At 41.8% G+C, this 26404-nt stretch overlaps 1 protein-coding gene across 1 annotated transcript in view; it reads left to right on the top strand.

Annotated features, from left to right (window-relative positions):
* The first annotated feature begins 495 nt into the window (after positions 1–495).
* The window catches only part of LOC6538352 (protein toll), a 44139-nt gene continuing 18230 nt past the window's right edge, over positions 496–26404 (top strand). Inside the window, exon 1 of the mRNA XM_002098841.3 lies at positions 496–940. The gene's annotated coding sequence lies outside the window, so the exon portion shown is untranslated. The remainder of the gene's footprint in view (positions 941–26404) is intronic.

Genomic DNA, 26404 nt, shown 5'->3' with positions numbered 1-26404 from the left:
AAGTTTTCCTGTCCAAAAATGAAAGCCAACTTATGTACATAAAATCGTCTGATTTCTCATATTTTATTTTTAAATAAAAATTCTTATCAGTACGTCAACATTATCAAAATAACATTCCAAGACTAGCTTATTTTTTATACGCGTGCTTATTATAATAAACTGATAATGTATCAGTACGCAACAGCTTAAATATTTCGAAATGCCATAACAAAATGGGGTTTGAGGCAGTTGAAACCAAACTGTGCCAAAAAGAAGATAATACATATATACTAATATATATATACTGTGCCAAAAATAATATAATATTTTTAAAATTAAATAGTGTGAAAAAAAAGTATCTAATTTTTTTGATTTATTAGTCCATTATTATTTCATATTGCGAAGTGAGTAAAGGGTATCTCTGCGGCGACTCCAGCAATTCTCGTCTTTCCCTCCGCCGTAAGCGCTCTGTCAGCTCTTCAGCTCCCAGTTCTCCTTTCTTTCCGAGTCGAGTTTAGTTTGTTCCGATTCGCCGACGTGAACACACGCTTGTCGCGCTTGAAGCAGTTGGATTTTGGATTTTCCCAGCCAGAGTCGCGCGTTCGTGTGTTGTGGGCCGCTTTTGTTTGTCTCTTTTTGTGGCCAGCGATTTGGCAACCGATGCGAATAAGCCAAGTTGAGAGCAACGCAACGCCGCACAAAATCCATAAAAACAAGAAACACAAGTCGCAATTAAATGCAAATGTGTGAAAGTGTAGCAAGCATTTAACCAAAAAAAAATTAAACAAACGAAAAATCGCGGCTTCAAAGTGCGAACAAGCGCGAACAGAGAAGCTAAACAACAGTGCCAGTGCGTGATTGTTCGTGCCAGCATAAGAAAAGCCAAATAAATATTAATATTTGCCCAAGAGATCGGTGCGGAGCAGCTAACCTCACATTTAATAAAACACGTATTAAAACGGTAAGTATTTACGTCTTTACTTGTTCAGTTATTACACTTTGAACCGTGCCATCTCGCTCTGTCTCGTTATCTCCCATTCGATTTTGCTTTGTGCTAAGCTTCGCTTGGCGCGCGCTAAGCTCGGCTATCTCTTTCCCACTCGCTGATCAGTCCAATTCGCCTATAATTGCACAGGAAAAAAATATATATCAAATTGATTGCTTATTGGTGGCAATTGGTTGGCATTTTGTGGCAATTTTGACCACAGAAACCAAAGTCAATTTGAAGTACATAAAAAAGAAGCTAAAAAATCTGTTTGAATTCAGAAATGCACCAATATTATCAATAACATTAAACTGTTTTTTTCCTGTGCATATTAGCGATGAATAGCAGTTACAGCAATTGTTACCGTTGCACAATTTTCCCCAGTGTTTGTGTGTGTCACACTCCTGTGGTCCACAATTTCCGAGGTTTTTACTCGACACTTTCCTGGGAAATGTGCAAAATGCTGCAGTGCAGCAGCAAGTGCTCTTCGGCCTTGGGGAGTGCTTTCCGTTTTGGCCAACCCATGAACCAAGACAAAAAAAAAAAAAGAAAACAAAGGCACACGCACTTGGCTCAAAGCTCACGAGCCAGCATATTAACACTCCAAATTTTGGCCAAAAACCAGTTTGGAATCGACACAAACAGACACAGCAAAAGTTCATTTACTACCGAAGAGAGCTTCGCTCAACAGGTTTTCATTGCGGGGACTTTTATTTGTAAATACTTAAGGTGGGAATTTCTGGGCAATGCAGTTTGGCTTTGTGCAATTAAACGAACATGATTTAGCCAATTATTTATAGAACCTTTTGGTTGAGAGAAAACAAAGTTTCCTGTTAGCTGGAAATTCCATGTAGCAGAAGGGCTCGTGGTTTTAAGTCGGTTTTGATAGGGGAAAATATTCTGATTGCCTTTGTTGTTTTAAATAACGCAAATTTATACAGAACTCATCGAACAATGGGAAATGAAATTCATGATTCGTGATAACTGCCATGAAATATGTTTAAAGTATCAATGATTTGACGTGGACTTCCCAGACCGACAATTCACTAATCATTACGTTTCTTTTCTTAAATAATCCCAAAATTCCCCTATCACTTATAGAGTGGCTTTTTCACCCGGCTCCTCATAAACAAATATGTTGTTGATAAGAAATCGCGAAACAAAATAGTTTATTAATTTCAAGTAAAACCCAAAATTCTGTCTGACCCTATGACCCGCCTGCTTTTAATTCATTTCGTCTTTTCTGGGTTTTCCTTTGTGCGTCCATCTCATCTTAGCTGATAGCCTTTAAGCACTACCTCTGTATATAAGCAAAACCCCGAGATTATCAAAAGTTCAAGGATTATCGCCCAGCACATTCTTGCTGCTTGAGTTCAAGAACAATGTTTTAACAATAATTTTACAATTTTGCAATACATATAAATATTGGTGGTACTTTTCCCAATAGTAAACCTCCTGCTATTGAGCTCCTTTCGCCTGCGGGTTTTCCAAATAATTGTAACCTGGATTTGGGTTAAGATTTTTCCTCTGTGGCCCAGATCAAAGGCACAGAAGCTTTCAAAGCGGCTATAACAATGGCGGCAAACTGAAAAAAAAATGTGAGTCTTCGTCTGTGAAGGTAAAACTGCGGAAGTCATTTAACAGTCTACTTAACTTCTGCCAAAAAAAAAAAAAACAAAGAGCCGAAAGAAAAAATGAAGTGGAAAACGGCAAACTGCACACGTTCGAGATGCTCCGCTTGGGTCTTTGGTCTTGGCCACGTTAGAAAGTAGCTGTAATTGTGGCTCCGTTATTGTTATGGCCAAACCGCCACTAGTTCAACTGCGGGCGGTAAAAGTTGCCCAAAATGAATTGTCATACATAAATATTTCTGCACTGCCTGACAATGGGAAACTCATTTAAGATTCATTGTACTCGCTTTTTTAGTCGTTTGATTTTTTTTTGCTTTCCTCTCATTTTTTGAGGGCGTTTGTGTCCACTCGGTTGATAACAATATTCAAAGCTGACTCCGCCGCTTTGGTTTTTACATCTGCCAAGTGTTTTTTAGCTTTCTGCTATTTCACTCTTCGTTATTGGCGACTTGTGTTGATAATTAGCACGTCGGCTTTCAGCGTTTCTATGACTGGCAGTTGGTCCGCTCAGCGGGATGAGTCAGCTTCCTAAGCTGAAAAGAGCGTTACGATCGATCCACCATATGTCTTACTCTCCCGATCTCAGATCGGCGGGCGGTTAAGCCCAAAGTCAAACCAGATCGGTGACGTAAATGGGAGACGGCTACACGGAAATATCTGTTATTAAAATGATAACAGTATTGCAATTTAATTATATAATATTTTCTTATAAGTGCACGTTTGCTTTACACGATAACAATATGTCTTATAAATAGATTAATCAAATAAATGTAATATCATCATAGCCAGACTATAGTTATCAGCTATTCCTACATCCGATTTCTTTCGGTGTCCCTTCAACGTGTGAGGTTTTTTACTCTCCAATCAGATTGAAATGAGATAGACCTGCTTGGCCAGTCAGCGGGCTTATTGCGTTGCATTCAATTAACTAATTCCAATTTTATTGCTTCAGCTGACCATAAAACTCGTGAGTGAAGGAAGAACCATAAGTTCCCCACTGCGACATTCTTTTGGTGGAGGGAAATGAAGTCGTTGCACTTGCTTTCACCCTAATGCCTTCATCAGCTGCACAAACGAAAAATCTCATTAATTCTCCACTGTCTGTCTATCTTTGGGTTATCTCTCTATTGTTTGTCCCCGCTCTTGTGGCCTTTATGGTTTTTTTTTTTCCTACCTGCGTGCAGGAGTTTTCCTTCGTGCAGTTTTTGATGGCGACATGTTCTCTGATCCGTGTCCTGTGCTCTGGTCTAGTTCATTAGATAGAGTTGGCTAATCGATTTCCATAATCAAACAGATGGCGCCAGAATGTGAATGAGACATACCAAATGAAGCCGAGTAAATGTTGATATAATAAACCCCGTGGCAGGGCCAATTAGGCTTTACTCCTCACCTGTGACACAGCCACATATTTTCTCATTTGAATAAAGAAACACGACCACAGCGTGGGGAAACATTAGACGCGCCTAAACGTGGAAATTAGCGGCCACAGAAAACGGAACGAGAAAAAATTCCAAAAAATAAACATACCGAAAAGGAGAAATTTAATTAAAGCCGCATAGAAAAAATGCATAAATTTAGTCACCCAAAAAACACCCACCTGGCATGTAATATTCGTAACCTCATTGCGGCGGCAGGGGAAAGGCGGTGTAATTTTCACGGTCCCCGATCTGCAGCTTTTCACCAACTTGGCGGGTCAGTCCGGCACAATGATTAGGGTCAGCGTGGGGTGGAAAAACTCCTGCCACCCAGCTGGCAAAAGGAAAAGCAACAGCAACGGCAACAGCAACAGCAGAGACAGCGGCATCAGCAGCAGGTTGCCAACAAATTTTGCTTATAATTTTCCGTTTTTCATCCGCCTTTTCTTTTTGCCCCGCTTTGTTCTGGCCGAGATAAAAGCATTTGTCATTAGCATAAAATGTTCTGGCTCAGGTTTTGATCTGGAGTTTGGCCCAAAAAAAAAAATAAATATAAAAAATGGTAAGAATATTTGAACTTCATTAGTGGGCCAGGGAGCCCAAATGGGCACTTGGCTATAATTAAAATTTAAGCTAATTTTAATGCTCAGAAAAGCGGGCAAAGGCAAGTAGGACAGTAAGTCAGCAACAATTTGGGTCAGATATTAAAAATACCTCAAATGGTGAATGTCCAACGCTTGATTTAGCTTTAAGAATGGAACACGAAACCCAAAGTGAAAGATAATGGGATTGGGTAAATGGAAAAACCTACGCTTTTCCATTGATGGGCATTCAATGATAAGAAATGCCCACGCAACAACAAGAACAGGAAGACACGTTTGTTGTAGGTGCCAGTAAAAGGCGATCGAGTCATCATGCCTCGCCGAGCACCCTACGTAGTACCCTTGTAAACGTCTCAAGATTTAAGTAGCTGATAAGCCCAAAATATACTTAGATGGCCAAGATGCCACGATAACACCACTCCCAAGGGTCAACACTCAACACTTTGCGTGGATGGTCTGCAATTAAAGGTACTTCTGCACCGACGACTGACTGCTACCAACGTTAATGATTGATATCCGGGCGGCCATTCAGCCTGGGAAAATGTTTGAGCACACACACAAATACACCCCATTGCCTTGACATGATCCCCAATAACCGAAAATGTCAGGAGCCAGCCCCTCGAATTTACATCAATGGCATATCTCTTGAAAATTTAATAGCACATTAAGGGCGGACAAGGACTAACATTTGCATTCCTAATGAGACTCCCGCCACGCACAACACCCACACACACCCACACACACCCAATCCGTATCCGTATCCACGTCCATGTCGAAACTGCAATTGGTGGGGACAGTCGGAATTATATAGCAATCAGTCGCGGACTGAAATGTGTCAATATGTTGCAGACAGAGGGGCAAATGGCGTGGCATGGTATCGGTATGTCTGCAATTTTTATGCAGGCTCTATAAACAATTCACTTCATCCAGCAAAATCGGAGCAAGACTGATGGCCCGGGTACATGTAAATCAATACACAAACAAATTATAAATGCAAACAGAGACGGTGCCCAGATGGGGCAAATGGGCAAATGGGCCAGACAGGAGCGAAATGTCCGACTGTTTGCACAGATTGACGCCATTAAAATCAACATATGACAGTTTTTTTTTTTTTTTTTTGTGGACCCTGGCCCTGGACACAAACGAATGGGAATACGACATATACATCCGTAACATATATGTATGTATAAATCGAGGCCAACTTTTAGATGAAAGTCAATGATAATCGGCCAGTGACGAACCGAACCCACCGCAATCAGAACTAAAAAAGAAAAAAAAACCCACAAAACTCAGACACGAAGCCAAATCTGAGCTCTTGCATGTTTTAAGCTGCCCGCTGTGTGGATCCACATAAGAGGTCGTAAAAAACAGAGTGTCATAAACATAAAATTGATTTTGATTCTTTCCTTGTCCACCGCTATCTTTAGGGTCTTTCCCACTCACTCTCTCTCCCCCCTTTTGTATGGTAAAAATCTGTTTTGTGGGACAGCTTGGGGAGTGCTTAATTTTTAATCGAGTCGCGTGGGCAGACCTTCACAAGGGGCCCCTATTTAATATTGATTTCAGATGCCGAATCTAACATTCCAGTAGTACACATTAATTACTGTTATTATTAGGACACTGCGCATTAATTATGAACGAGCCAGCCAGTAGATTATATCACAAGTGTCTGAACGCCCGCTGTCCAGAGGCATAACCATAGTCATACTTTTTAATGGCCCATAAACCTAAAGAAGGACCACAGAACATTATTGATATTCCCAGTGTATAACACACATGCATGCCTAATTTATGGCCCAGTCAGCACAGAAAGTTTAACGAACCTGCAGCTTAAAATCGTAACTTCTATGGCTCCCGCCCATGATGATGATGGTACGCCTATCTGCCTCGCAACAGGCGAGTTATTAAAACTGACAAGTAAGTCTGAGAGACGCCGCCGTCACACAAATATGCGAAGCTAAAGTCAAGACCCCAAATTGAAACTCGAAAATGTATTACAAGACACCATACAGTGCGTCACGCGCTGTTAAGGCAAGTGGAGCCTCACAGCAAGTTACTTTACACAAAAATAGCGTAGCGTAAACGCAAATAATGCGGTCTCATGGTGAGGTAATCAAGACGGAGAAAGTACAAATATTATTTGCAATAAATAAATAAATAAAAGTCAGTGGAGAATGCTGATTTATTGTTGTTTCATAAACGTGTAAAAACAAAAATATATTCATCATGAACTTTAAGACATGAAATCATAATGGTTTCCGTCTTATAAATTGCATTCAAATATATACACTAAACATTCTCCAGAATACATACTTCTCCAGAACACCTATAACCCCGAAACGCACTGTACTTTGAGCCAGGCTTAAGCAAATGCCATTAGGAAATGACTGTGGCTTACTCACACATAACGGGGTCTTCTTCGGTTGTTTACGTCGTGATTGCCGCGTTGTGGCAACACCTTTGATGCGGCTGCGCATGCGCCGTGAAAAACTCGCGAGGAATGCATTTTCCAATAATTTAGTTAGCGCGATAAAGTGGGAGATGGAAATTGAGGGGGCCCACTTGAACCTAATGCGATTCTGTGGCCGACCAATTTACTGATGGATCGGATCTACCTCGATTATGTTAATCGAGGAGGGAACCTAGCGTGGGAATCTGGCCCATCAGTGCCTTACAGCTGAGATTTCCACGTAAGCCGCTTAAGCCGAAGGAGGAGTGGGATGGATGTGATTTCTTCTTTCGCCGCCATCGCCATCGCCACTGGCAAACAGACGAGTCCAATTTTGGGCCCTGAGCCATTTGACAAATAAGACTTTTCATGTCGACATCAGCAGCAGCAGCGCTGTGGCAGCGTTTCGTTTCGTTTTGTAATTATTTTGCCAAGCAGCCAAAATGAAAAGGAAAATTCTGTTTTCATGAAAACTGTCAGAGGCCAAAACTAAATGCAGACACAAGATAAATAAAGCAATGCTTATTGCTGTCCTATGGCTGTGTGTTTGTCATGAAAACAGGACCAAACAAAAAACAAAACAAAAAGCAAAAAACCAAAACGAAAACGAAAAAAACAGAAGGCTGGCAAAAGAAAATGAAGCTCTAGAGAAAACTTTCATCGTTTGGTCGAGAAAATTAATTAAAAGATAATGACGAATTCGCTGTTTGAGTTCTAAACACATACATACACACAGATATATAGAGAGAGAGAGATATTTTGTCAGAAAGCAATTAGAAGCGGCAACCAATTATGCGAAATAGTTTACCCAGGCAAATGCCCCTTAAACTCGGGGTTCTTTGGGGTCCTGGAGTCCTGGGGTCCTGGGGTCCTGGGGTTCTGGGGTTCTGGGGCTTTGGCCTATCCCCCAATCGGTCTTATCCGTGTCAGCCCGCCCAAGTCACCCTGATGACCTGTTTGCATGTCTGCCACTTTGCCTGTCGACACTGACGCGCTGCCATGCTAAATATTGATCAATTATGTGGGTCCTGTGGGTAAACTTGGCAATTTGAGCTGTCCCTGGCAAATGCATTCGCACAATCCATCAACCGAGTTTGCTCTAATCCAGTACATTATATTCTTTCTTTTTTTTCTGTTTTATTTGCAGGTAAGCAGAGGCAGTGAGAAGCTTTAAATATCCAAAATTGGGTCCATTCTTTATTTGCCCCTCCTTTGAGTGTGAGTATCCAAGGATTTATTTTGAAGTTGCTTCGTTTCCTGCCTGTTCAAACGAATGGAATTTTCTTTGTTTATCGCATTTCAATTGTCTGCAAATCGCTCTATTTATGAGAACCCAAGCATAAGCTGGTCATGAATCTGTGTGAACACAAAACTTTCCCACACAAATTCGACCTGTCATCCAGGGGGCATGGCTGGCATGCTGGCAGGCTTTGGCCGCAGGATAAGTGCATAAATATATAAATGAATATTTAAAAAGCTTTTCAAGTATTATTTAAATACGCCATCTAAGTCCCCCTGGGCACTCAGTCGATTGTACATATGGGTGGCAGGCTCTGGATGTTGCGAATTAACATCTGAATGTTTGCCTCAAGCGCACTACATTCAAATGTTTGCCGGGCATTTAAGTAACGTCGAGCTAAAAACTTCCTCTGACATTCATTTCTTTCATGGAGCTGGAAGCGCTTTTTGTGTTGTTGCGGCTGCCAGATAAGCAGATAAGCCAAGTTAAGGGGATTTTCATGAAGATACAGAGGCAATACGGAAATTTCACGCCTCAACAGAATATCGATTAGAATTGTTCAATTTCAATTATCATCTAGGCGCAGGGGCGCGCACGGAAAATGAAAAGATTTTCCCAGATGATGACAACGATAATGAGCAATGGGCGCGCATTTTCGGACGGCCCATTCGAGCGGGAAACATGGAAAACGTGAAACGTGAATTGCATAAAATTTAACACTAAATAGCGCCGAATAACCGAAAAAAAAAGTGCTGACTTTCAGTGGAGTCTCAAATTGGGATTCTCGAGCGCGCGCCCCTTCTGTCGATTGATGCGCCAATAAAATGAAATAAAACAAAATTAATGAGCAGCCGTTCGTGCTGAGCCAGCACAGCACAGCATTGGAAAATTGCGCAAAATAAATTAAATTAAGCGTTTGTTTCCCAGGATTTTTCGTTCAAAATCGAATTGCGACGAGTCGAGTCGAGCCGAAGATGTATGGCATTTTAAAAAGTTTTAGCCCAATTTAGCGCAGTTGATTGTAAATAAGTACATACAAATATATATAATATATATATATGTACGTACCTACTCACAGCATCTCAAAGACGACATCTTCAAAAGCAAAGCAAATCGAAAATCGTGACAGGAATGCATGAGAGCCGACTTTCCCAGGGGCAACTGATTTGGAGACTGCTCCAGACTGGCCCTTTTTCACTCCGGCTTATTTATCCTTAGATCGCCTTAATTGCAGCACACAACGGCACACATTTGATTCAATCAAACACAGTCATTGATTTTGTGTCTTATTATTGCGCCTTTCGCTTACTTTTTTTTTTGCAATGACTTCTTCGTATAATTGAAATTGCTTTTACTTTTCTCCTCGATTCCTTTTTTTTCGTGATAGGGGGTAGGGGGAGGTCGATCTGGCTTGAAAATTTATTTAAAGCGAAAGCATTTTCAATTAATTTCCCAGCAGCGGTTTTGGTGCCAGCCGACAACACCGCAAAACAGCCGCAAAGAATTTTATTTATTTATATTGAGCTCGCTGGAGCAAAAGTGTCAAAGGACACAGGACGTAGGATGCGGGACGCAGGGATTGAGGACCCCTCGGAGTCCTTTCCTTTTTGCTTTTCATGTAGATTTTATTTGCGACAAGCAGCCGCGAGTCAACAAACATAAGCACACACCCATACCCATACCCAGGCCAAGAAATTGAATTTTACATGTATTTTTAATATTTACCAAGCGGCAGCAGCCCAGCAACAACAATAAAAACCGAAAGCGACTTGTTTGTCTTGTTTTTGCGCCCCAAAGGCAGCTTCAGTTTTTGATGTATGAATACCCTTGTTCCAGGACCCCGGGTCCTGAAACTTGCTGTTGGAGTTTACGTTTAAGGGGTAACACAGCTGCAGGTTTTATTTTTTAAGTATAACTTTTTATTATTCTTTCCGATTTCCTACGGGCACTCTCTGTGTGTGTGTGTGTGTGTGTACAATGTACATTTGTTGGTTACTTTGTTCAAACTTTGTTCAATCGATAGTATTAAATATTCTAAAATAAATATAGGTTTGCTTCAGTGAGCAATTTACTAACGCGAAGGCAAAACCTTATACAATTTTATTTTCAGTTATATTAATTTAATGAATTCAGTTCATAGGATATTTAATTTAGAATTTGATTATTTTCCAAAGGATACTCCTCATTCGAGACTTTGCTGTCAGTCAGCAGGCTCATCTGCATCCTTTTTACCGCCGAGAAGCAAAAAATGAAGACAAAACATATTGAATTTCACCGCTGTCTGTCGGTTCTTTGCCGCTTGGCCCGCGCTTTGTTATCATTTTTTTTTTTGGGGTCCCACTTGCCATAATAAAATGGAAAATATTTGTTAACGTTTTTATGCAAATCAATGACGCTGGCTGCGAACTAAGCAAGCGGCATTGCCACAGAGGAGATGCGGGCATCTCAGAGAAGGCCCACAAAAGACGGGGGGTGTGCGAATTTATAATAAAATTTTGACATGGCGACAGAACAACTTGACAGCCATAAAACATCAAAAAGTTATCGCTCCATCGCCATCGCCATCCGCATCCGCATCCCGAGTCCCAAGTCCTGAATCCCTCTGCATCAGCCTCGGGCGGATGGGATGGACATGTGTCCTGGCTCCTTGGAGCAAACCGTTTTCTTACAAGTATTTTCTGCTGGTGCCGTTCGTAAATTTAAAATCAAGAAAATGCGGGAATTACGTTTGTTTCTCCCTTCTTGGCTCTTCACGGTTTTTTTTTTGTTTTTTTTTGTTTTTGCGCTGTGTGGCCCTTGTTTTCATCATCAGCAGTGAAATGCATAAAGTTTTTCGCAAAAGTTGTTGGTCTGGATTTGTTTGTCGCAAAGGGTCGAGAATGGATGGCAGTGAATGGAAGTGAATGGCAGTGGTGTGGAGTAGAGTGGAGTGGAGTGGGATCGAACAAGGAATGGGTAGAGCCGAAGGATCTGGAGATTGTGAAAGTTTAGCCCGCTGTTCGCTGGGATTTTCCAGGGGTATTAGCGTTGTTAGCCCCACGTTTTGCCTGTGTTATACTTGATTTCGCCTTCCTTTGCCTTGGTCCCTTTCCCAATTTCGAGTACCCTCTCTCTCTCGTTCTCTCTCAACTTTCTTGGTACTTTTCTTTTTCCCACAGTTGACTTGACTTGACTTTGCCTTTGGCCCTGGCGTGAAATTTGCCATGGTGCGTATGTGCGTTCTTGGGGCAAGAGATTTGTCAGCGCAAGTCAGAAAGGCTCGGCAATCTTTTTCTTGCGGTTAGAGGCGAAACCAATTTGTAGATTTGAAAAGTTTCTCTTGAAAACCGTTAACAGGACACTTTGAATATTACAAGAATGAGGGGATGAGAGTCCTTCACGACGTCTTGGCACTTTTTTTTATGCTTTTTTTTTTTTGTGACACTCTGCGGCTGGAAGGACAAGCGAATAAGTTGGCAGACAGCTGACACAGAACGAGAAGTTCGCTTTTATTAGCTGCAAGAGACCCTACAAGTATCTGGTAATAAGTTTTCAAGATTTTCCCTGATAACCAAGAAAACGGAGATGGACTTTTACTCTCGGATTCCTGCATTCTTTTGTGCCCCAGTCACTGGGTAAACTCCATGCTCACATTTTTACCATGCCCCTTCAAACGAGGCAAAAATAAATTCCGAGATTAAAATCTATATGGTGTGCATATTTCGCGCACCTTGACTTGTTTGTTTGTTTTTTTTTTCACCGAGCGTCCTCTATGCTTCTTTCACATTCAATAAAAAAGCATAATTCTGGTTTTACAACGCGAGGCCGCCAAGGATAATGCCTTGAATCGCCATACCAACGCACAGCGACTGTGATGGCAAACACATTTCCTCGTCCAACTGTTTGCATGTGCGAGTGTGTGATAAAGGGGATTTAAGATTCAGCGAACGATAAATTGCGGTAAAAGGTGTCTCTCATTCCGGGCATCAAGGATCCGGATCTGTATCCTGCGGCCGTGTTTTTGCTGATAGCCAAAATCTTGCGCATTGAAAACATGATTTTTAACTGGCAGAGCTGAAAGGCGAATACGACAGCCTTGTGCCTGTACCTTCGTGTGTGAGAAGGCTGTTTGCATGGTGCACAAATGAAATGAGATTTCCCAGCAGAGATAGAAATACTTACTCACTTACAGATGGAAAAACGTTGTTGTACTTACTCATATTTCATGTTTACTTCTGATTAAAAGTTCTCAATTACTCAAGTTAATAAATACAAGTTTAAAAATGATCTCGAATGAAAGCACCTTAAGTATTTGCTGGCTGCCTTAACATTAGGTAATTTATTATAATTCTCATTCTTTTTCTCTCTGTGCACAAGCACGCACACAAGCGCGCAGGCAGAGTAACGCACACACATTCAAAGCAATATACGTGTTCCCATTCAGGTGGAGCATATGAGAAATTCTCAATTTGAATGCAAACATGTTGGATTATTATGATTTTCTTCCTACCGTTGGCAGTTTTTCTTGTTAGTTTGCTTGCTGGCTGGGTGGCTGGCTGGCTTTTTTTGTGCTCCCAATGTGTGGTGGATCCTAAGCCCCAGCTCCTGTATATTTTCTGTGTGCGGAATGCCTTTGCTAGCAGCAATCTCTTTTTTGCACCGTGCTGTGTGACAAGTATTAAGTGCAATCAAAAGAAGATTTACAAGCGTCATGAATGAAATATTTGCACCACATATGGCCGCACACACGAACGATTCACAGATTGTATCTCTGTTTCTATCTGCAGCCGCATCTGCAAAAGTATCTGCACTTGCGCATAAAAAAAAACACATTGCACATGGCTTCATATTTATGGTTGCCCAGCCCATTATCCAAAAAACCAAACACTTTGTCTATCTTGATCAGTCGCAGGCGGCTTTAATTATTGATTATGACACAGAAAACCAGACAGCCGGGGGATGTAGAAGTCAGGAGGGGTCAACTGGCAAAGTGAAAGGATGCGACATCGAGTTGTGGCAACAAAAACTCGCTAATAAATTTGTAGCTCTTTGGTACGTGAAAGCGTGGCTTTTGGCCGCTTGCTTGTTTTCGTTTGTGTTTCGGCTCTTTGGGGTTTCGTTACATTTTCCCAGACGGCGGTAGTCGCATGACTTTTGAATAACCTTTCCCACAATTGTTTGCGCTTGTTGTGCACCAAATTGCACATACAATTGCCGTAGACTCACTGGATTCACAGCTTCAGATACGGGATTTATTTAGCTTGTATTCGAGCCACAGTTGATTGGCGCAACTCGCTATCACATATTCGCATATTCATGATGACACACACATACTCGTATGTATGTATGTACATATGTGCATGCATAACTAAGCAATCCAGTTGGCAAACTGAAGTTCGCCTCCATGATTTAGCAATTGAGACGACTACGATGATGACGACGAGCCACGATTAAGATGCGCCATCTGGCTGGATTACATTGAATTGAGTTTTGGGGGCCATAATTGATGGCTTTCCAATTCACAGGGACTCGCAGCAGCCGTATGGCTTAAAAGTCGATATCCACCCGAGCCTTTGATGTAATACAATGCGCGCTTCTCGCTTTTGACACTCCCCAAAAATTAATGATCTGGCAAGCCGCAAAAACCAAGCGAATTCGAGTGTGGCTCTGGATGGCAGTTAATAAACGAGCACCAAACCAGCGCTCATGAGTGTTGGCTCTTCTGGTTTCACTTGGGTTTTAGCTTTTGCAGCAGATTGTTCATTTTGAGTGGCACTTCTTTAATTAATAATCCATTGCTTGCTGATAATGGCAAAAACGAAGAGTGCCTCATTAGCATGAAACAAAAATCCAAGACCGAGATGCTAGATTTTTAAGCTGAGTTATATAATAGTGCTTTATGAATGCTTACACATATTTGAAAAATAAAAGTTGAAAGCATTAAATATTCTTTTACATTTGCTTACATTTTTTGTACACGTTATCTTTACTTGCCTTCAGTGAATCATATCCGAAAACGATTCTTGATATCAAGCTGTCAATGTTTCTTTGCCGTTAAAAGTTCGACTTGAGCAGGCATTTAGAAAGCGATTTGTTCAAACATTTTTTCGGGCACTTATCGGAAGTTAATGGCTGCGCTGATAATTCCCCAAATTGCCTCTCTTGTCTTTAGAGCATAATTTACGCATCGTCGCTGGCGAAATGATGTGTAATATGTATATGTATATACTATGTGTGCGTCAGCTGGCATGTGAGTGGCTCGTAAAATGGCCGTCCACAAAAATACAAAAAATTGGGCTCGAAACGGCAGTAAAAATCGATGCAAGCCAGATATACACCGCTGCCATATACGGCACATTTTGTATGTGTGTATTTTGCGGAAATTTAAAGCGTGTTCGTTCGGACGAAGACCGGCGCAAAATAATATGCTAAGGTTTAAGGTAAAATGCGGAGCGCACGGCTGTGGCAAACAAACATTGCGCATACGCCGTGTTAATTTGCATTGTTATCAGACGCCGCCACTGCGGTTCGCTGATGCGCATCCTTAGCGGCATGGCCACGTCCTCACAGCCGTAACGTCTCTCCCCTCAACTCCACTTCACTCTACTCCACTCCACACCACACCACGTGGCGTATGCGTAACTCCATACACGTCGGTTTGTTTTTATGCCATATGCGTATGTGTATGTGTATGCGTTATTAAATTTATTTGACTTGACGTGCTCATACACAGACACAACTTACACACAGAGAAGAAGGCAACAGCAGCAGTGTAGAAAATGAAATGAGGATGAGAATGAGAATGAGGATGCGGAAATGGCTACACAAACATCGGCAACGGACGAAACAGACGGAAGTTGCGTTACGGATTTCAAGGTTTCGGATTCCAAGTTTTGCGGCTGCTGGTGGCTATGCAACTGCCCCAACTGTTCTGCCTTAACGTACATTTCTCATTCTCATTTAATATTTAAATTGCTTGTGGTTAAAATATCTCATGTGCTCTTGTGGCAATTTATATTTTAAATTATTAATTCTGCCTTATTACGTTACATACAAGTACAACCTTTTTTTGGCTCTTGCTCGCCCCCAATATTCTCTTTACCATTTTGCCAGCTCAATTTCAAGCTCGACTTCATATTTATTCAAAAACATACGCCATTCCCATGCCCATGCTCAAGCATCAGGTCACATGACTTAGATATTTTTTGGATGGGGGGCGGATTTGCTTTTGGGTTGGCAATTGAATTTGGTCTCTCGTTGGATTTTCTATTTGCATTTCAAAAGGAATTTTCAATTAAAATGTCAACATAATTTAGAATTATTTCTCGTATCTATTCCACTCGCTCATGTAAATGGGGATCTAGGCTGAATAATTTAATTTTAACTTGTTTTCTATTCTTTCAAGGAGATTCGTAATAGCCTTGGAGCAAAACTAAAATTGCATGTTGTGTAAACAAGAAAAATAACAGAATTACCTCTCAGTATTTGCATGTATCTTAAACGTTTCTTTCGAATTTTATTGCCTTCGATTTTTGCCGTAGCTTATTTCTGATCCATTATTTTTATGTTTGCCCTCAAAATTGAAAAGCCGACGCACAGAAAATCTTATACTCTTTGAACTTCAAAAATATATATGTATTTTTGTCCAGTTGTATTCAACACGAGCCTTTGATTTATATTCCCTTACGGATAACCGATGCTTGATTATATAAATATCGGTTAAATGCTTTTTTTATCATTCTTGTGTACTCGCTTTCTGTATATGGATGTAAAAGCACTCTTTGATATTCATTTAAACTGAATAAAGGCAGATAAGAAGTGGCTGCTGCCATGTACAACTCGGTTGCTCTGACTATCAGTCTGAAATCCCCGCAACCCCCTCACGACTACATGCATATCGTTCTTTGTGCCTGATGGGTATTAAAAACAAATACATTTTATTCATGGCGGCATGTCAAAAGTTTTTCGGGGAATATTTATTTCACAGTGGCTTGTATTAATGCTTTACATACCGTCGTTTTCAATTCTTTTGCATCCCACATTTTTTCTCTGTGGATGGAAAAGTTTTTTGCTTTCATTCGCATGAGTCGCATGTGAATTTTATATCCTTTATTTACGCATAACTTTTCCTCACGCGTTGCGCAACAAAAGTTTGTAAAACCGCAGAAATGCAATTCGCAGAAGTTGCGCGTTACTAGAATGGCTGATGCAAATGAAACTTTAATTTGTATTCATATATAAAGCATATTTTATGTTTTATAGTTTTTCATAAGCGGAACTCCACAAAATGGTCAACACGTCAAGTTTATGGGTATTGTTATTTAAGCAGATAAACGCGCTAATTGGTTGGCATTATTTTAAGCTGCTTTCGTATGTTGCCTTATACCAATTTGGCATTAAAGCTCATCAAATGCTTATCTGCTATCAGCACCCAGCCAACTGCTAAAAGCTACAGATCCTGGCCACGCATTAGGATACCCAGGCTCACGTACACAAAAAATAAATGGAAGCCTTAATAAAAAAGGAAATGTCGCATAATCGCGTGTGTATGGCTGTGTGTGTATGTGTGTGTGTGTGACAAATGATACGAAGCCCTCGGGAAAGAAGGTTTAACAGTTCATAGAACCCCAAAAGCAGACGCCCAGTATTTTTCATTAGGCGCGAAAAATATTAAACAGACGGCAGGCTGAAATTATTATCCTGAATCTGGCAGCCAGCGGTGGCGTTGATAACAAATTACGTATACGCATCACACATACGCCGCGTTGTCGCTGGAAAGCTCATCAGCGGGCGCTGGCATTCCGCATATTTCTTTTTTTTCCCCGCCCATTTATATTTAAGCATCGTTTTAGCCGCCACTCGAGGCAACGTCTGGCTGTGGCAGTTGGCCCTCTAAGCTGTTGTGATTGTCAGTTGCGTTGCTAAGCTGTTTCAGCCGCAGCTAGGGAAAAATAAGTAGGAGGACTAGGAGGACTAGGAGGAGGAGGAGCAGGAGGACGATGGTGCCATCATCAGCAAACAATTGTTTACTCTGCCAGCGATGCGTGTGCTCGGTTCCTCGGGCACTTTATTATATTTGTAATATGTATTATGACATTTCTTTTATGGGCTTTTTTCCCTCTTACCCGATGATTTGTCGATCGAGCAATCGGCACGGCGCAGTGCGTTAAGCATTTATTAAGCCCAAATGTGAGGGTGGCATAAAAACCAAGTTATGGCTACCACCCAAGCACACGCAGGAAGTGGGCGTAATTGCGTTTCTATGTTTGCTATTTGTATGCCTTCATGTGTTCATTTCCGCACGCAAATAAACAGGATAAAATCAGGCAATGGCCAGAGATTCAAGCCGAAGCCCAAGTGCCGCCATAGTACACCCCTGCTAGAAATTATTGATCGAAATACAGGAAATGAAGGGGGGGTGGGGAGTTGGCTAAGGGGACTTTCTGCAAATGATCCCGAGGCCACATAAATTCATTCTTTATGAAACCCAAGCATGCCAGATTGAAAGGGGTGTTGACAAATCCTGTGGCTCCCCAAAGCCTGACCTGCGGCACTTCATAAAACGTAATCCGACTGCCAGGGCCCGCTTATGACAAACATAATCATTAAGCCATTATTATTATTACACTTATGGCGGGCGAGTTCCGCCACCCCGCACGCACATAAATTACTCGAGGATATTGTGGGTTGGTCCACCGTGCCAGCGCCCAAGCAATTCTCAATGATTTACGGTCCATATTCCGATTGCCGGCGAAAAAAGGATGGCAAAGGATGGAGCCGAAGGCGTCGCCGCCGCTGCATTTCCATCGATAAACAACTCAAAATGAAATGCAATTCCAAGGGAAAATGCAAAAGGAAGCTCCTTTCTTTCTGGCTACCAGGAGCCACGAGTCCGGCGACTGTCTGCGGCAGACCATCCTGCGTATCAAGTGTGTGCACAGCCTGACTTGTCCATCTATCTGTTTGTCGATATTGGAAATCCGATTTTATGGCTTTTTATTTCGTTTGACTATGCGCTGATTTTCAATTGCCATCTCGCACTCGCTCTGCGTTCACCCCGTTTTTACTCCGCTCATCATTTTAATAATAACTTTTGCCAGGGATGCAGGACCTTCTCGTTGAGGTCCTTGTTCCCTTTTCTTTTTTTTGTTTTTTTTTTATATCCCAGTACGGCAAATTGTTTGTCTTTCATTCTCCACGACCACTTGATCTCGTTCCCTGCGCTCCGAGACTTATTTTTGATTTTATGAAATATTTATGTCTGGCTTTGGTCAGCAGGGAAATTGATTTTTCCTACCACCTCTGGGGTCTCCACTTTCCCCCATTTCCACTTCGCCTGTCACGTACATGTCCTGCGACAGCCTGTTGAGAAACAATTACAGTTACGCCCTGCGTCCAAAAAGGACCACGCCCCTGCGTCCGCCGTGCGAAACAGGTGTTGACATGTGTCGCGGCAAACGAATTAATAAATATTTTATCATTTGTATAAACACAACATTTCATTAATTTTTATATATTTGTATTTGTGACCGCCGGCATGCGCGCGTATCCTTTTGTCCGTGACTATGCATATTCTTCTTAATTAATCGGCCGTGTCGCGTAGTCCTTTGTGTAAAATTATTGGTAAATGCAGCCGGCAATTAAATACTTAATGCCAAAGTGCAGAGTTAAACAGCCGCAGCGCAGCGTGGCGCAGCAGAGAAACCAGAAACCAGAATCCAGAGGCATTGTCAACATCATCATCATCAACAACAAAGGCAGCAACGCCAGAGTCGCCATTATCGTTATATTAATGGAGTGCCGCTTCAAAAAGATGGCCATAATAATAATAGTAATGAAAATAATAATAATGATAATGATAAAAACGATAATGTGGACAATCCCTTTTTGCATATTTTCAGTATTTATTATCAAATGCTTTCAATTGGGTTTCAACCAATTAATTTTCATAATGACCACACAGCCGCCGTGCTTCAAGAGCGACATGCAATTTCAATAATTTTAATTAACCTATAGACAGTGCTTAATGTGCCTGTAAATAAATTAATGTGCCAGTCGGCACAATGCCGTAATGCCGCTTAACTTGTTAATCCTGTTAATCCTTGCAATCCCGAATCCTAAATGCCTGAAACGACATTAGCCACTTTGACACTTTTACTCACTGTTCTTGTCACTCAGTTACTTCTACTTTTATTCAGACCTGCATATTAAAAACATCATTTTTCATTTCCCCCCCGAAAAAAAATGGGTGGTGGGGTGTCGAGTAGTTGGCAGTGGGTGAAGGTCGCACGCACATGACGACAGTCATCAGTCAGTTGGTTAACGCGCTGTGGCCCGCTTTTGGCCCGCTTTTGGCCCACTCTATGCGTTTAAGTGCTTGTTTGAGGTTTACTCGCAGTGTGACCATAATCTGCCACAGACACTTACACACAGAGCGAGACGTCAGCAGATAAATAAACAAGGACGACATGAACAGACAAGGACAGACAATCGGCACAAGACAGAGACGGGGCGAGTGGATATAAACGATGTCCTGGCATAGTCTGATTAATGATGTTGCGACAATAATTAATTATATGCCTGCATCGGGGGAGTGAATGGCTTGGGTGTGCTGTAAAATGTGTAGTGATGATGTGGAGAGTGGGTTCAGTACAGGGTTTTAGTGTGGCCGATACCGCAAGTATTTCATTTCATTCGCGCAGCGTTTTACATGGCTGGTGAGCCACAAAAGCCACTAAATGTTGCCTAAGCAATTGCCTCGGTGGACAGTGGCGTGGGTGGGGGTTTTTGCCAGTGGTTCAACCACAATATTTACCAAATTACTCCTGCTGCATATAATGGACCTCACAATGCTACCTTTTCTAATGGGAACAAGCATCTAAATTTAATCAACTAAAGAACTCTAAACCCCCTTCAGAATTTTTTGTTTCCCTATCCTCCTACGTTCTAATGTGAGCTGCTAGCACGTCAAAATATATTAGAGTCGATTGTTATCGGACACTCCTTTAGCCACTCAAGTGCTGGCAAAGCTTTGGGGTAGCAATTAAAATGCAATTCAAGATATTTCTGCATATCCCTCGCCTCGAAAATTCTTCGTTCGTGTTTTTCGCGTTCATCGCCAGCGCGTTTTTCACCGTTCACCGTTTGCCAGTGTGTGAGTGCATGATTTAGACATTTCAATTTGCATGTGTTAACATGCAATGCAAAAAGGATTCGATTCTTATCGCTGCCACATGCCAGGAGCCAAAAAAAAAAAAAAAGAAAGAAGCACTGGCTGGCGGGTGCAGTGCCCGAGTCCTGTCTGTAGATCCCAGGAACTGTTGGCCAATACAGAAAGCACTTTTCTCCACTTTCCTTACTTCACTTGGAGTCGAGGTTTATAATGGCGCAACTTCCATCGCATGCGATGTGCAGCACACTCCCACATACTCAAACAATCATAGATATATATGTATGTATGTACATATATGTACTTTTCGCTTTCCATACCTCTCCGCAAATGTGGAAATTTGAATATCCTGCGGTAATTTCCACTATTTTTAGTACTTTGTTGCCCTTTTGAACTGTCATTACTGCGGCTTGCGGAGTTGAGTGAGGAAAAAGCTAGAAGGAGTTGTCGCAAGGGGTTAAGTGACTGCCTGCTGGGTTTTTCGGGGTGGCGCATCTTGTGTGCCATTCACGAGTTCTTTCGTCCTTTCGTTTTTCGCTTTTCCTTGTGTCCTGGCCCCCACAATCCTTTATTTGCATGCGAGTTGAGTTACTTTTTATGGATTCCTGCATAAGCGGTTGGGTTACTAACAAAAAATACAGCGACCATTTATATATACATATATATATAGATATATGTATATATGCAGCAAAACTTGGCAAACTCACACAACTTTGATGGGGATTTTTGATTACTTCTCAAATGGCTTCCAGCTCCATCAAGTGCCCCAGCACTCACTCCTCTTACACCCTAATGCGCAATTAGAGCGCCATTCGTTGATTGAGAAATTAGCCAAGTTTGAGCTGCGTCCGTCAAAAGACCGTTTTCGGCGTGGCCGAAAGGACTTATGTGGCATTAAAACGTTCAGAAGCCATTCTTCATTATGCTGCCCAAAAGCGGACGACTGCCAACAACTGCGGACGTGGTCATTGCGTGTGCCTCCATTTTGGCCACTTTCCCAAGCATATTTCTGTGTGCGTGACAATTGTCCGTAGTTGGGCAAAAACTTGGAACTCACATCTAGCGCTGGGTGCTGTTCAGCATGGCAAATATGATGTCTTAAAGTAGAAAAGTACTAATTTTTAAAGAATTAGTCTGAGTTTATCACGAAGCAAAGATATTTGTTACAAGTATTGTATAGTAAGAACTAATTTAAATTCAATTGCAACTTTCAAAATGAAGCATTACATTTTTGCTCTGTGTATCTACCCATCCACTTTCTCGCCATTTCCTAATCAAGTTGCGCCTTGGAGTTTCGGGAAAATTGACCCGCTCCACTCGGGCGATTTCCACTAGCACATTAACCCCGAATCGGTTAAAACGCTGCAAGAGCCCCACAAAATTGGCACGTTAAAAGCGTCTATAAAATGCATGTGTAAACAAGCCCCGAACTCGTGTCCAATTATGGCCGGCACACACGGATTGGGGGGCAGTGGCTGGAATGGGCAGCTCTAGGAAAACGGCGCTTGGGCGAGAGATGATGGCGATGAGGGGCGAAAGCCGAATGCCGAAAGCAAACTTTTATCTAAACAAACAGCTCGTTTGGGCCAGGCCAAAATGGACGGCAGTTCCACTGGCGGAGAAGCGAGGCGCGGCATGCTAAAAATAAATGAAGACATTAGCGACGCTCAAATGACATGTTATCGACTTTGAGGGCCAGCGGGCCAAGCGATGGCGGACACCGCAATTACCGTTAGCAACTCACACACACATGGCCCTGTGTGTGTTAACCTGGATCATAAATAAAGAGCTATAATGGAGGTAACCTTTTGGGGGCAAAAAATAAAAGACAGAGACAGAGGGAGTGAGAGAGAGAGGGACAGTGAGTGAGAACAACGCGGCTGTGACTGCGTTTGCCTTTCAGCTTTTTTAAGCGCGCTTCAGATTCTTGCGAATGATATAGGAACATGCAAACTTCCGGCGGAAGTGCAGGCGCGCGACAGAGACGGAAGACCATTTCCCCCGTACTCCCAAATACATGGACACGAAAAACCCATTAACACACACATACGAGTGCATACACACACACACACACTCACACATACTTCGTATTTGGGTAGCCGTTTTTTATGTGTTTGCGATAAATTCTCATTTCGCCGAGCTGCGCTTTTTCGCCGCAATCAGTTGGGTGGAAGCAACATAAATATTTTACCATCCAGCCAGACTGACAGACAACCAGGCAAACGGCAAACAGCCCAACTGGCGTGCAGGCGAAGGGTCCAAGGATCAAGGGAAAGGACATTGGACAGGACATGCTCGAAGGCGATGGCGATGGCGATGCCGATGGCGAAAAGGCCACCACATAAAGTTACAAAAGTTGCGGCATTTTCAAAATGCAAATTACCATGTGCGAGTTCTTTGGACGCCTTACCCCATAACCCCTTATCCCCTTATCAGAGGGACACCCTTAACCCCCCCGCTCGACACCACGCTAGCACTCAATCAAGCCACTCGAGCCCATCAATTAAAGGTCATTTACATGTCAATGCAGCGACTGGCGGCCAGCAGCAAATAACGAGAACAACAGCAACAAACCGCAAAGTTTTACGCCCAGCACAAGTTCTCTGTAATTGAAGCATTTTAGCCCACGTCATTCCACAGATTTGTGTGGCCAACTGAAAACAGGGGCGTTGATTACTCAAAAGAATGGGGTTCAAAAGTAGAGAGACCAAAGTGTCTAGACATCATTAGTAGCTCCAAGATATTGGAGAACTTTTTGAATGATAGTTTTGATATTTAACTCAAAACGAAGCATTTGATGTGTGATTTAAAGAAGACCCCTTTTTGCCAACGCCTCTGTTCGCTGACCCTTGCATGTTTATGGCCCCCCATTAAAAGCCATGCTCCTTTGGCTGGGCGCAAAAGACTTTTGTTACGAAATTGCATTTGCTGTTGCCAAATACTTGGCAGTTTGTAATTTTAACTGCGTTGCAATTTGTTAAGTGCAATGGCCATTGCGTTTATTTTTCGAGAATTTAAGTACAGACCCATGGTGTAGCTACAAAAATAAAGTTATTAAACTCACAAAAAGGATTGCACAACAAAATTTTGCTAATGGGATTATATGTATGTATGTTTTTGTGATCCAGTGAAATTAATTTTAAGCCGCTTTAATATCAACAAAACTAACACGCAAACGCATATCGACCGCTAACGCACAAACTGAGGCCAACAAACGGGCCTTTGTTTCGTCAACATCATAATGTCGCCCGCTGTGCTGCTTCCGCGACAGCGTCTAAAAGTTCCTTTACCCCTTCCCCCTACCCACCCTCCTTTTGGCCAAGACCACCCGGCCAGCAAACAGCAGCAAACAAAACGCCCAACACCACCCACTCACTCGCTCACTGAGACACCACAGAGTGTACAATCCTGATTTGCATTTTCGACATTGTTTGGCCCGATGATGAGTGCCACGCCTCCGCCTCGTCTCTGATGGAACCCATTACCAACCCATTCCGCACTTGGCATCGACGGCAATTTATGTGTTGCATTGTTTATGACAGATTTATCGCAAGTTAATGACATGCGACCGCTGATTTATGTAGCCAACACAAATATGCCAACGAAATGACGCGAAGCTGACAGACGAACGCACACTGAACGCCATTTTCGAATGGCATCTGATGGGCAAGGATCTGCCAGATACTTAAAGGCACTAATGAGCACACCTCCGCGGATCGAATGGGAGTATATGGAATATATATGTATATATGGAATATATTCCATTCGATCCGCTCTATTGGATGAGTGCTGCAAAAGCTGCAAGTGAAATCAGAACGCGGCGTGGAGTGATTATTTTCACATTAACACAACTGAATTTCTTTTTCTCTTTCGGCTTTTTAACTTCCTTGAAAGAGGTATTTATCGTACATGATATGTATTGGCTACCTCAGAATAAAATGAAATTCTGAATTAACGTTCTCGAAATGATAAAGTATTTTGGGCATATGATGTTGCTATCCTATACTGCATTTAAATACTTGACTCCCTATTATATGAAATTATATGATCAGTTGACATAACATAATCACTTTTCAATCAGCAGTTAATATAATATAAAAGAGCATTGTTTTTCTGTATAAATAAAATTTAAAGTTTTTCTTTTGGGTGCAATTTTTGTAAGAGTATTTGAAGGGCGCCCCATCGAGTTTGCAAGTTTCCATCGTGCAATTTCTTTTCCTTCTGTTGGCTGGGCGCTGTAATTTTAATAATGAGAAATTGTCAGCGCATAAAATGAAGTCCAGACAACGGCAGCTGACACAACAACCCACAGTAGCGGACCTTACTGAAAAGCATCCGATTCGCAGGCTGCCGCCACTTTTAATTTAAAGCTGTTGTTGAGATGCTCGTATATAATAATAAGTGCCCGTCGCTCTTCCTCTTGTGTAAACTTCCTTTCTGGTCCCTGACATGCAAATATTTATATGCCAGCGTTGAACTTTGTTGATTACAAAAAAAAACGGTACGGAAAGGAACACGAAGAACGGAACAACAAAAGTGAAAAGATTTTTTTTTATCCTTCAGATAGGTTTTTCTTTTTTTTCCCAGTTGGCTGAGTGATTTTTTTCGTTTTCGGGAAGTAGGTTAAGAGAAAACACGAATTTTTTTCAAGGCTCTCTCGTTTGCTTTCCTTTGTACGAATAAGTTTATTTGGCCAAAGGTCAAGTGTAATACAGTCGAGAGTGATGTACTCGTATACATTCTACACTTTTTACTATACATACATACATACGGTTATATATCTGCACGATCCTTTGTGTGCTGTGAGAAATGGCCTATCCAATTCGGGGCTCCGGTTTTTTGAGGTCAGTCATATATTTCAATTAGAGTTGAACATGCAAAGCATAAAGAATAAAATTCCAGCGGCATGAAGTCAAACATTCTCCGCTTTTACTCAGTTTTTACCACGTTTTTTGTTTTTTTTTTTTGGCTTTTGTGAAATCCGAATCCCAGAGAACAGAAACCCATCGTGTGGTAATGCTAATAAAAGATGATTTATGCGTGTGGAAAATGAAGCACATATTCTCGTGCAACTTCCCAGAGAACTTTGTTGTGGTTAATGCGTGCGACTCGCTTCCTCTTGGCCAACAAGCGGCAAGCGGCAAAAAACATGGCCATATCGACTTTCCAGTCGTCGAAGAAGTAGAAGTAGAAGACGGTAATTAACACGCTGCACAACAGCAACCACAACTCAAAACACCTAGAACGTCAGCAGCTAGAACAAAGCATAAATCTACTTTCCTGGTTCAATGCGCCGGCTGCGGTGGGCAAACGTGATTAGAAAAAGTAAGACCCAATGCGAGGGAGCCACTGCACGAGAACTAGTTTTCTTTTTTACCATACCTTTAGCATAATGGGAAATCGAAGCCGCAACAAACGGTACAAAAAAAAAGAATAAGGAAAAACAGCCGCAACGGCATAAAGAACTTCGGCTAACCATGTTGCCTAGAATTGGTAAAAGGCAAGCTTAGAAAGTGCTGTGGAAACCAAAGCAGGGCAAGAATCGTTTCGGCCACATTTAAAAGGCTTTTTCAAACTCAGCACAGCAGACTGACTGGTTGGTTAAGTGCAGTCGAGCGCGAATTATGCCCATGAAACATGTGTTGTAAAAGATACAGATACAGAGGGAGTTGCAAATTGCAATTGAAGTAATTACAAATGCACAACCATTCGGCGGCATTCTACATTCTACATACTAAAATGTGCCAAACAAAGGCTGCAAATTGCTGAAAAACTCATACAAAAGAAGAGTTGCATGAATGAAAGACCCAAATGCATACACAAATAAATTAGCAACTAAACAAAAAACAAAAGGCGAGCTCCAGCAGCTGCTGCGATGTAATTATGTAAAAATGGAGGGCGCATGCATCCACATGAGATATGTATGTACATATACATATATGCTGCACATGTTTG

The sequence above is a fragment of the Drosophila yakuba genome, chromosome 3R, assembly GCF_016746365.2.
Source record: "Drosophila yakuba strain Tai18E2 chromosome 3R, Prin_Dyak_Tai18E2_2.1, whole genome shotgun sequence".
NCBI lineage: Eukaryota > Metazoa > Arthropoda > Insecta > Diptera > Drosophilidae > Drosophila > Drosophila yakuba.
Note: the sequence above shows the minus strand (reverse complement) of the source record. Positions and strands in the feature narration are given on the sequence as shown.